The sequence below is a fragment of the Pan paniscus genome, chromosome 12, assembly GCF_029289425.2.
Source record: "Pan paniscus chromosome 12, NHGRI_mPanPan1-v2.0_pri, whole genome shotgun sequence".
Lineage (NCBI taxonomy): Eukaryota > Metazoa > Chordata > Mammalia > Primates > Hominidae > Pan > Pan paniscus.
In genome coordinates this window covers 38,990,816-39,002,979 of record NC_073261.2, presented here as the reverse complement: position 1 = coordinate 39,002,979, position 12,164 = coordinate 38,990,816, and the positions used below count along the sequence as shown (strand labels likewise).

At 39.4% G+C, this 12,164-nt stretch overlaps 1 non-coding gene across 1 annotated transcript; it reads left to right on the top strand.

Annotated features, from left to right (window-relative positions):
* Nucleotides 1-6,215: 6,215 nt before the first annotated feature.
* LOC112439002 (small nucleolar RNA U13) lies at nucleotides 6,216-6,319 on the top strand. Its single transcript, XR_003027310.1, has one exon. It is a non-coding gene; the product is annotated as a small nucleolar RNA U13 (small nucleolar RNA).
* Nucleotides 6,320-12,164: the final 5,845 nt, after the last annotated feature.

The window sequence follows — 12,164 nt, the reverse complement described above, 5'->3', positions numbered from 1 at the left end:
GCTGACTCTCTTGTTAGGGGCTAATGCAGCTGATGACTTTAAGTTGAAGCCAATGCTCATATGCCATTCCAAAATTTCTAGGACTAAATCTACTCTGTCTGTGCTCTATAAATGGAACAATGATGCCTGGATGACAGCACATCTGTTTACAGCATGATTTACTGAATATTTTAAGCCCACTTTTGAAAACTACTGCTCAGGAAAAAAAAAAAGATTTCTCTCAAAATATAATTGCTCATTGACCATGCACCTAAACACCTAAGAGCTCTGATGGAGATGTAAAACGAAATTAACATTATTTTCATGCCTGCTGACAAAACATCCATTCTGTAGTCCTTGAAGCAAGGAGCAATTTTGACTTTCAAGTCTTATTTTTTAAGAAATAAATTTCATATGGTTATAATTGCCATAGGTAGTGATTCCTCTGGGCAAAGTAAATTGAAAACCTTCTGGAAAGGATTCACCATTCTAAATGCCATTAAGAATATTTGTGATTCAGGGAGGAGGTCAAAATATCAACATACATATGAGTTTGGAAGAAGTTGATTCCAATTCTCATAAATCACCTTGAGGAGTTCAAGACTTTGGTGGAGGAAGTAACTGCAGATGTGCTGGAAATAGCAAGAGGACTAGAATTAGAAATGGAGCCTGAGGATATGACTGAATTGCTGCAATCTCATGATCAAACTTGAACAGTCAAGGAGTTGCTTCTTATGGATGAGCAAAGAACATGGTTTCCTGAGATGGGACCTACTTTCTTGAGATGGCGAAGATGCTGTGAACATTGTTGAAATGACAACACATTTAAGATAGCACATAAACTTAGTTGATAAATTAGGGGCAGAGTTTGAGGACTGAGTCCAATTTTGAAAGAAGTTCTACTGTGGGTAAAAATGCTATCAGATAGCATCGCATGCTGCAGAGAAATCTTTTGTGAAAGAAAGACCCAATGGATGCAGCAAACTTCACTGTGGTCTTATTTTAAGAAACTGCAGGCCACACACCCTGGCTCACACCTATAATCCTAGCACTTTGGGAGTCCAAGGTGGGCAGATCGCTTGAGCTCCAGAGTTCAAGAGCAGCCTGGGCAACATGGTAAAACCCTGTCTTTACAAAAAATACAAAAATTAGCCAGGCGTTGTGGTGTGCACCTATGCGCCTATAGACCCAGCTCTTCGGGGTGCTGAGGCAGGAGGATTGCTTGAATCCAGGAGACAGAGGTTGCAGTGAGCCAGGATTGTGCTACTGCACTCCAGCCTGGGCAACAAAGTGAGACTCTGTCTCAGACAAAAACAAAAACAAAAAACTGCTATCTGATGAGCTTTGGCCCATTGTAGTAATCTACAAATTCATCAACTAGAAGAGAGAGAGAGAGAAAGAAAGAAAGAAAGAAAGAAAGAAAGAAAGAAAGAAAGAAAGAAAGAAAGAAAGAAAGAGAAAGAAAGAGAGAGAGGAGAGAGAAAGAAAGAAATTGCCACAGCCACCCCATCCTTTGGCAACCACCACCCTGATTAGTCAGCAGTCATTAACATGGAGCCAAGACCCTCCACCACCAAAAAGATTACAAGTTGCTGAAGTCTCAGACAATCATTAGGTTTTTTTTTTTTTTCCGAGACGGAGTCTCGCTCTGTCACCCAGGCTGGAGTGCAATGGCGCGATCTAGGCTCACTGCAACCTCCGCCTCCTGGGTTCAAGTGATTCTCCTGCCTCAGCCTCCCATGTAGGTGGGACTACAGGCGCGTGCCACCATGCCCGGCTAATTTTTGTATTTTTAGTAGAGACGAGGTTTCACCATGCTGGCCAGGCTGGTGTGGAACTCCTGACCACGTGATCCGCGCACCTTGGCCTCCCAAAGTGCTGGGATTACAGGCGTGAGCCACTGTGCCCGGCCAAGAATTTTATAGATAAGCTATATGCATTTTGTAGACATAATGCTATTGCACATTTAATAAACTAGAGCATAGTAGAAATATAACTTTTATATGCACTGGGAAACCAGAAAATGTGTGTGACTTGCTTTATTGCGATAGTCACTTTATGGAGATAGTCTGGAACTGAACCTACAATATCTGTAGGTATGACTGCACAGTGGTTGAATACATTTCTGAATGTACACTGTGAGGCATCTCACTACCACTATAAGAATTAACTTTATATTAGATGATTTGGTGAAGTTTCCATAATTTACTGATAAGTGAGAAAAGCAAGATGTATCTAATATGATGCAATTTCTATAAAACAAAAATGATAGTAATTCTATTATATATATTAATGCCAAAAAAATTCAAAACAAAATAAACAAAGTATCCAAGATCTAATGGCTTCTAACCATCTCAATTCCATTCATTGTGCTGCAAGCTGCCGCTGTCTCTCACCTGGATTCCTATGCTGGCCTTCTAACTGTTCTCACTGATTCTACCCCTGCCCTCCACAGTTTGATCTCATCACAGTGACCAAAATGCTCAAAATCCAGCAATGGCTCTCATTTTCACTCGAGTAAAAGCCGAAGTCCTGACAATTGCCTCTGAGGTTCCGCGTGATCATCTGCCCAGACGCAGCCCCATCCTTGCTTCTCTGACTTCATAGCCCACTGCTCCCCTCTTCCTCACATAGCTCCAGCCACACTGCTCTCCTAGCACGCTTCTGCCTCAGGGCCTTGCTCCACCTCATTTATCTTTCTGGAAACTCTTGTCTCATATATCTGCTTAGCTTCCTCCCTAAGTTTCTTCAAGTCACCTTTTCAGTGAGGTCCAAAGTGACTTTTCTATTAATAATAATAATAATAAAAATCTGCTTCACACCTTGCTGATCTATTTTGCCCTGTTTTTTTTAAAAAGGCACTTTTGATATATTATACTATAAAATTGATATATTTACAATGTTCATGTTTATTGTCTTTCTTCATCATCAGAATATAAGCTTCTTGAGGACAGAGATCTTTGTTTTTTCATGGATGCACCTCCAGCACCTGGAACAGTGTCTGGCATAAGTAAGATTCAATAAAGATCTCCAGTGCTGCATAAAAAGCTAATCAAGAAGGCAAAGATCTTAATAGAATTTGCTCTAAAAATGCTTTCTTGATGAAAATTCATCAATGTTGCTAGAGATCGCTTTGATATTTAGGGATTTGTTTTGTTTTTGAGATGGCACTTCTCATGCAGAGGGTTGAGGTGATCGTCCTCCTCAGTTGAGGCATGTCGTCATTGGAAGTCCTTGCAAGGTCACTCTCTTGTTTGAGAAATCCTTACGTCACCCACTCATCTACCCATCCTCCCACCCCCATCTCCCTATCCATCCCCCCATCCATCCCTCCAACCATCCCCCCATCCATCCCTCCATCCATCCCTCCATCCATCCCCCCATCCATCCCTCCAGCCATCCATTCATCCCTTTATTCATACACTTTTCTTTCCATTTCTTAGTTCCATTCCCCTTCCCCCAGATGAAATTGTTTTGATATTTTAGATATGTATCCTTCTTTTGTATATGTTCTGGTATAACATCCATTTTTATGAACACGTGTTTTTAAATTGTATATATTTAATTCCGTTTCTGCTTTTCTCAACATTTTTAAGATCTAGCCATGTTGCTATCTGTATGTCTGGACTAATGCTTTTAACTGCTTCAGATATATATGACACATTTTACTAATCCAGTTCTCAAGTGATGGATAACCAGATTGCTTCCAACTGTCAACTGCCAAAGCAACCCCATATGTATATGAGAATTCTGTGGGGGCTACCTATCCAGGTACAGAACTGAAAAGTTTTCAGAATGACTTCATCAACCTATACACCCACCAGTGGCACATGACAATTCCTAAATCCCTGATCTCCAGTGCCACCTGGCATTATCTAGATGTTTAATTTTTTCCAAGTCTAATAGCTAAAGTGTATTTTCTGGCAATTATTCTTTTAATTTGCGTTTCTCTGATTACCATTAATTTGACTACTTATATGCTCTTTAGCCTTTTGCATTTAGTGTTTTTGTTGGTTTTTCTCAGGGGGTCCTTTTGCCTAATAATTTGTGCTTTGGAGATTTTGGTTGAAAGTTGAAAACAAAGTTGGAAGCAGTGGCACATGCCTGTAATCCCAACTGCTCAGGAGACTGAGGCTGGAGGATCACTTGAGCCCGGGAGTTTGAGGCTGCAGTTAGCAATGATTGTGCCATTGCATTCCAGCATGGGTAACAGAGTGAGATCCTATTTAAAAAAAAAAAAAAATTATGTCACAGAGTTTTACTTTCCACATTCCATGTCTGTCTGTCTGTCTGTCTGTCTGACTACAGCCAAAATAGGGAGTGTGATGTGGCATCTCATTATGATTTGCATTTTCCCAATGACCAATAATGTTGACCATTTTTCATGTGCTTATTGGCATTGATAATGGAAAAATGCCTGTTCAAATCTTTTGCCCATTTAAAAAATTGGGTTGTTTGCCTTTCTTCACTTTATTTTAAAGCCCCATTCTTGACTGAAAATTCCTCCAATCCTGGTATCACCAGAAGCTTCAGGATTAGACAGATACTCCCGCTACCAGCATCAGCACCAAAAATCCCCCTGGTAGGGCTATTCCTTCTCCCTCCATTACTCCTTTCTCTGCCACTAGGAAGGAAAACTAGGATATCCATGACATTTTCTGTAAGCATCACCAGGAAGGGCCCTGATTCACTATACAAGATAGAGGTCTTCCAATGATGTTCCTGAAGAATCCTGGCATCCTCAAACCAGACCAAGGTTTTCTGCAGCTAAAGTAGTATAAGTCTAAAGTCATTTCCTAGACTTTCAGAGAAAAAAATTAATGACTATGTTTTCTAATTTTAACTCTTTCTCCTGGAATTTTTACTTCAAACTGAAGCACCTATTTTTACTTGCTTATGCTAGAAATTAATATAACATGATGCTTGACTAGCAAAAATTATGTATTTTATTTGCAGAATACAAATATCATTATTTCATTATGTTCTACAGAAAACACAAGGACCCTAGATGCTGAACAATTTTGAGGACCATAAATGCAGGAAATAGAAAGGACTTAGAAGACATTATTCTCCTTCACAAAGTGTGGCACCGCTGCTCCCCCCAGGCACTCAGGCCAAAATATTATTGACGATTTGCTCTTTCCTCTTCCCCACCTCATTCAACCAGTCATCACTTTCTAGAATATTTGCAATGCTGTCTTTTCATCTCCATCTTATCTGCCATTGCCCTGGCCCAGGGCCTCTAATTCCCCTTTCTGGACTACTGTCATAAGCCCTAATTGGTGTCCTTGCCTCCAGCCTCTACACTGCTACTAAGTAGTGAATCACATTTGAAATTAATCAATGTTATAATCAATTACTTCAGTCTCTGCTTTCCCAAGACAGTAACTCCATCAAAGAAAGGATGGTGCCCATCCTGTTCAACACTGCATCTGTAATGCCCAGAACAATGACTGGCATGAGATTGGAAAGGCAGTGGGTCAATGAAAGAATGAATGAAGAACAAACAAATGAATGATTTCAAACTGCAAAAGTACATATCACACAACTCTGGTGACTGTCCTTCCTACCTCCACAGTAGAAAAGATAAAGTCCATACTCCCCAGCTTGGCACACAAGGCCCTCCTTGACTTGACCTCTCTACTACTCCTTGTTTATCTCAGCCAGTCCCTTCCTTGAATTTTATGTATCAAAATATCTTGGAAAATTCCATACTTTTTATCTCTTCTATGTCTCTGCTCACTTCTTTATGCCTGAAATGTCCTTACCCAATATTCCATCCTCTATCTCCTTTTCACCAAACTCTTTTCTCCCTTTTAAAAGCATACAGAACACTGTCCATTGTGTTCTACCACATAGATTTATCAAAGCTAAGCATTTTGCCTTATTTACTCCAACTTTTCTTTAAGAAATAAAGCACTGTAAATACAGTTGAACCTCCTTCTTCAATCTCATCCCCTTCTCTTTTTCTTCAGATGCATCTGTTATCTTGCTTTTGGTGTTAACCATTCACATATATATATTTCATATTTTTAATTGGGATTTTGAAAGCCCCCCCTACTGGTGACTGTCATGTTTTAGCCTAGATGAAGAGTCTTCTAAAGTCCAGAGAGGTCAAGACTTGCATGAGGTCACTTAGCAACGTAAGACCAAGATAGCTCACGAGCCCAGGACTCTGTCTCTTAGTTCGTGTTTTCCCAATACACCATGGTGCATCTTTTAAACAATGTGTATAGATCCTTTTGCAGCTCATAAGTGTGATGATTGGGTTTTCACACTCATGTGTAAGATGTGTTTCCCTCAAACCTTGCTATGATATCAGCACAGTACCTATCTGACATGAAAAACATAAAATATTTTTAAATGGGCTGGGTGCAGTGGCTCACGCCTGTAATCCCAGCGCTTTGGGATGCCAAGGCAGGTGGGTCACTTGAGGTCAGGAGTTCGAAACCAGCCTGACCAACATGGTGAAACCCCGTCTCTACTAAAAATACAAAAATCAGTCAGGCACGGTTGTGGGTGCCTGTAATCCCAGCTACTCGGGAGGCTGAGGCGGGAGAATCGCTTGAACCTAGAAGACGGAGGTTGCAGTGAGCCAAAATAGTGCCACTGCACTCCAGCCTGGGTGACAAAGCTGGACTTCATCTCCAAAAAAAAAAAAAAAAAAAAGGTATATGAATGAAATAGATACCATACACTATGTCTCAGAGATAGTGCTAGACATATATATATGTGTGTGTGTGTGTGTGTGTGTGTGTGTGTGTGTATTAGTTCATCCAACCCTCACTCTAGAGAAGAGAAACTGAGACTCAGAGAGGAGGTGAAGTCACCTTCCCTATGTTAACCCAGCTAGCAGGTAGCAGAGGTAAAATTGGCCCCCCAGGGCTGCCTGACTTCTAATGCTGCCCTCTAGTGGGGACAGTATGGAAAAGACATGAGTTTTGAAAGCAGAAATCCCAAGGTTTGTGTCTGGTTCCTCCCCTCCCTGCCCAGAGAATCCTGGGTAAGTTAAGTCCATTTAAAGTACCATTTATTGACCCTTTACTAAGCACCAGCAATCTTTACACATCACCTCATTTAGTTCCCACAGCCAAACTCAAAGAGAAATATTATTTTTTCTCCATTTTCAGAGGGAGAAGTTGAGACTCAGGGAGAACATACCATTAACAAGGAGCAAAGCCTGAAGCAGGACTCAGGATCACCAGCACCAGAGACTGTGCCGCGAAATACCCCCAGCATGCTTTCTTTTCCTTCCTCTCATGGCTTAAGTGTTTTTTAAATTTCATTTTTGAAATTATCATGTAGTTTGTATATAACATATCTGATTAAAGTCTTGTAGCCAAAATATACAAAAACCTCTTAAAACTTAATAAGAAAACAAATTCTCCAATTAAAAATGAGCAAGAGAGCTGAACACACATTTTATTAAAGAAGATATACAGATGGAAAATAAGCATAGGAAAAAGTGTTCAATGTCTTTTGTCATTAGAAAAAATGCAAATTAAAACTACAATGAGATACCACTACATACCTATTAAAATGGCTAAAATCCATAAATCTGAAAATACCAAAGACAAAGATGCAGAGAAATAGGAACTCTCATATTTTCTTGGTGGGAATACAAAATGGTGTAGTCACTTTGGAAAACATTTGACAGTCGTCAAAATGTTAAACGTAGTTACCTTATGACCAGCAGTTCCACTCCTATATGTATAACCAACAGAATTGAAAATATATGTCCACACACACAAAAAATGTTTAAAATGTTCATAGCAGTGGGCATGGCGGCACATGCCTGAAGTCCCAGGTACTTGGGAGGCTGAGGCTAAAAGATCCCATGGCCCAGGAGTTCCAGCTCATAGTGTGCGATGATCATGTCTGGGAATAGCCATTGCATTCCAGCTTGGGCAACACAGAAGGACCCCACTGCTAAAAAAATAAGAAACGAAATGTCCACAGCATCATTATTGACAACAGTCAAAAAGTGGAAGCAACCCAAATGTTCATTAACTTATGAATGGATATGCAAAATGTGGCATATCCATACAATGGAATATTATTAGGTGATAAAAAAGAATAAAATACTTATACCTGCTACAGCATGGAGGAACCTTGAAAATACTATGCTAAGCGAAAGAAGCCATTTACTAAAGGCTACACGTTGGATGATTCCATTTATGAAATGTCCACAATAGGCAAATCCATAGGGACAGAAAGCTTGCTAGGGGATTGGGGGAGAAGATAAATGACAGTGACTGCTAGAGGGTGTGGGATATCCTTACGGGGTGAAGAAAATGTTCTAAATTTAGATAATGGTGATAGTTGCACAACCTAGGAAATATCCTAAAAATCACTGAATTGTACACTCTAAAGGAGTAGATTGCATTGTATATGAATTATATGTCTATTCAGATAAAGTTATTCAAAATATTAAAAATATATAAAGTTGTAAAAAATGAAGTAAGGCCAACAAATATTGAAAACAATGGAGCCAGAGTTGTGGGGCCGCCAGAAGTGTGTTTTTGGTGCAAGCAGTGAGGCCATCCTGGCAGAGGTGCTCTTGCCCAAAGGTTGTTTTAATGACCTAGTTAAGAATGGCTTAGGGCAGGGAAAAAAAAAAAAGAATGGCTTGTGATGAGATTGGCTGTTTTTAAACAAACAAGTGAAGGACTGACAGCAGGTGTAATGTCTATACATCATTCCTGTGTTCAACCAGAAACAACTATAAAAACCCTATATACATTTTAATAAAATATATGACCATCAAGACAAAGTGCTAAAAGTTTTTAAGAAGAAGGTGATTAAAAAAAAAAAAGCAACCAGGAATCACATTGACATCTGATTTCTGAATAGCAACACCAGAAGCAAAAAGACAATGGAATAATGTTTTTAAACTTTTAAAGTAGCCTGAAACCATAAAACTCCCAAAGGAGAGCAGAATTAGAAAGTTTCATAACATTGGTGTTGGTAATGTTTTGGGGCTGGGGGTATGACACCAAAACACAGTCAACAAAAGCAAAAATGGACAAATGGGACTATATTAAATTAAGAAGCTTCTGGGATTGGTGTGGGGGCTCACACCTGTAATCCCAGCACTTTGGGAGGCCGAGGTGGGTGGATCTCTTGTGCTCAGGAGTTTGAGACCAGCCTGGGCAACATGACGAAACCTCGTCCTTACAAAAAGTACAAAAAATTAGCCAGGCCTAGTGGCCTGCCTGTGATCCCAGCTACTCGGGAGGCTGAAGTGGGAGGGTCGTTTGAGCCCAGGAGGTCTAAGCTGCAGTGAGCTGAGGAACTGAGGGTACACCACTGCACTTCAGCCTGGGTGACAAAGTGAGACTGTGTCTCAAAAAAAAAAAAAAAAAAAAAGCTTCTACACAACAAAGAAAATAATAAACAGAGTGAAAAGACAATGTTAATCGTCAGGGAAATGCAAATCAAAACCACAATGAGATAGCACCTCACGCCTGTTAGGAGGTCTGTTATTCAATAAATAATAAAGAAAATAACAGATGTTGGTGACGACGTGGAGAAAACTGGAACCCCTTTGCCCTGTTGGTGGGAATGTAGAATGGTGCAGCCACTACAGAAAACAGTATGGAGATTTTTCAAAAAATTAAAAATAGAACTACCCTAAGATCAAGCAATCTCAGTTCTGGGCATTTATCCAAAAAAATTTAAATCAGGATCTCAAAGAGGTATTTTCATTCCCATGTTCATTGCAGGGTACTCACAATATCCAAGTGGTAGAAGCAATCCAAATGTCCACTGACAGAGAAGTGGATAAAGAAAATATGGTGTACACATATAGTGGAATATTATGCAGCCTTAAAAAAGGAGGTCCTGTCACATGCTAAACATGGATAAACCTTAAGATATTAGACTAAATGAAATAAGCAGTCACAGAATGACAAATGGTGCACAATTCTACTTACATGAGGTATAAGATGTGAATATGATGGGTCTGTCAGGTGAGTCTGTTGACTGATACCCACCACTAAGTGTTAGAAAGAGGTGCCAGGCCATCCACTTTCCAAGGTCTGCTTATCTATTTTTATTTTTATTTTAGAGACAGGGCCTCATTTGGTTGCCCAGGTTTTCAAACTCCTGGCCTCAATCGATCCTCCTGCCTCGGCCTCCCACAGTGCTGGGATTACAGGTGTGAACCACTGTGCCTGGTCCTCTGCTTATATACTGAAGAACTTTCACACCTTGAAGAACTTTTATGTTCAAAGACTGACATGATGAAAATGCCTTTTTAAAAATTGTGGTATTTCTAAAGTATAACGTAGTCTAATGTAAGAAAATAAAACATAAGACAATTGAACATATTTAAAAGTTTTCAAGAAAAAATTTAAGCTTAAAATTTTATATCTAATCATATTGTTACTTCAAAGTGAAAATAAAAATATTTACAGAAGATATGCCACCTAAAAACTTTGAAAGCACTCTTGGAGGAAAAATCAAATGAAATGAAAAAATTAATTTAGATCCTTTGCTCCAGTGTTCATGAAAAGAAAAACAAATTAATTTAGACTGATGCCTTATGAAATCCAGCACTTGAGCTGCAGGTATTTATCAAACTGATTTGAAAAGTTATGTGCACACAAAATCCAACACCTTAATGTTGTTATCAGCTTTTTAAAAATTAATATAACCATCAGAAAGTGAAAGCAACCAAGATATTCTTCAATTGGAAAATGGATAAACAAACTGTCATCCATCCAAACAATGGAGTACTATTCAGCCATTAAAAGGAATGAGCTATCAAGCCATGCAAAAACATGTGCAAATCAAATGCATATTGTTAGGTGAAGGAAACCTGTTTGAAAAGTCTCCACTTAAATGGCATTCTGGAAAAGGCAAAGCTATAGAGACAGCAAACAGAGGAGTGGTTGCATGGCATTTGGGAAAGGGAAAAGGTTGAGTGGGTGAGGCAAAGGGCATTTTTTGGGAAAATGAAACTATTCAGAGTGATATTGTACAGGGGAGTAAGTGACATTATTCATTTGTCAAAACCTATAGAACTTTACAGTAGGAAGAGTAAACTCTAATGCATGCAAATTAAATAAAAATCATTTAGGAAGTTGGAGGATACCTAGATAGGATGAAGACTGAGGCACAAGAATTTGTGCATGAAATATGTGAATGTATGAAATGTATGAAATAACCTCACTGATCAGAGTGCTGACCAAAATGACCTTGAAAATGAAGGGAGACTACATGACTTAAAGCAAAAGGAACTGCAGACAGTTACTGTACTTTAACTGGTAAAATTTTTTCCCTTAGGGGCATAGGTTAACAATTTTGAAGCCACTAAACACATATATAGATATTGATCAATTGAGTAAATGGATAGCAGATGTTGGGAGCCAGGCTTCTCACTGGTGGGAGGTTACAGACAAGTTACAGGGAAGGTTAGAATAATACCTGATAAATTAGAGTAGGAGGCATCAATATGAACTCATGGGTAGCCTAATATTGATACAAATGGACACATTTATAGATATGCATATGTACATTGGGAAGCATACACACATACATTTTCTTGCTCTGTCAGATGAGAGGACCTGAAGATGACACCCCAGTATCAATTAGCACACCCAGTGCCCAGATCTTGCTGTCTAACACCATTCTCCATTAAAAAGAACCAGGGCTGTTTGGAGAAGCAGCTGATTCTGGGGCTGGGGCAGGAAATATACAAGATGATCCTGGGACTTCTTGTAGTGCCAGAAAGTGAAGAAGTGCTAAACACACTGACATATAACAATGGGGCCGTGTCAAAGGGACACATGAGTCAACATAAAGAGTTCCCAACGGCTCCCAACAATTAGAGTGAAATAATGATAACAATAATAATGCAGAATTGAATTATAATCCACGGCATAAACATCCATTGGTTCATACTAATATAAATAAATGATTAAATAAATAAGTGTGGAAGAATAAGTAAGTTTCCTGTGCAGAAGAATTCCAAGTAATTTATGTAGATGTTCCTTCCTCGAGGAACATCTGGAGTGCAGTGGTGTGATCTCGGATCAGTGCAACCTCTGCCTGCTGGGTTCAAGCAATTCTCCTGCTTCAGCCACCTGAGTACCTGGGATTATAGGCACGCACCACCATGCCTGGCTAACTTTTTGTATTTTTAGTAGAGATGGGATTTCATCATGTTGGTCAGGCTGGTC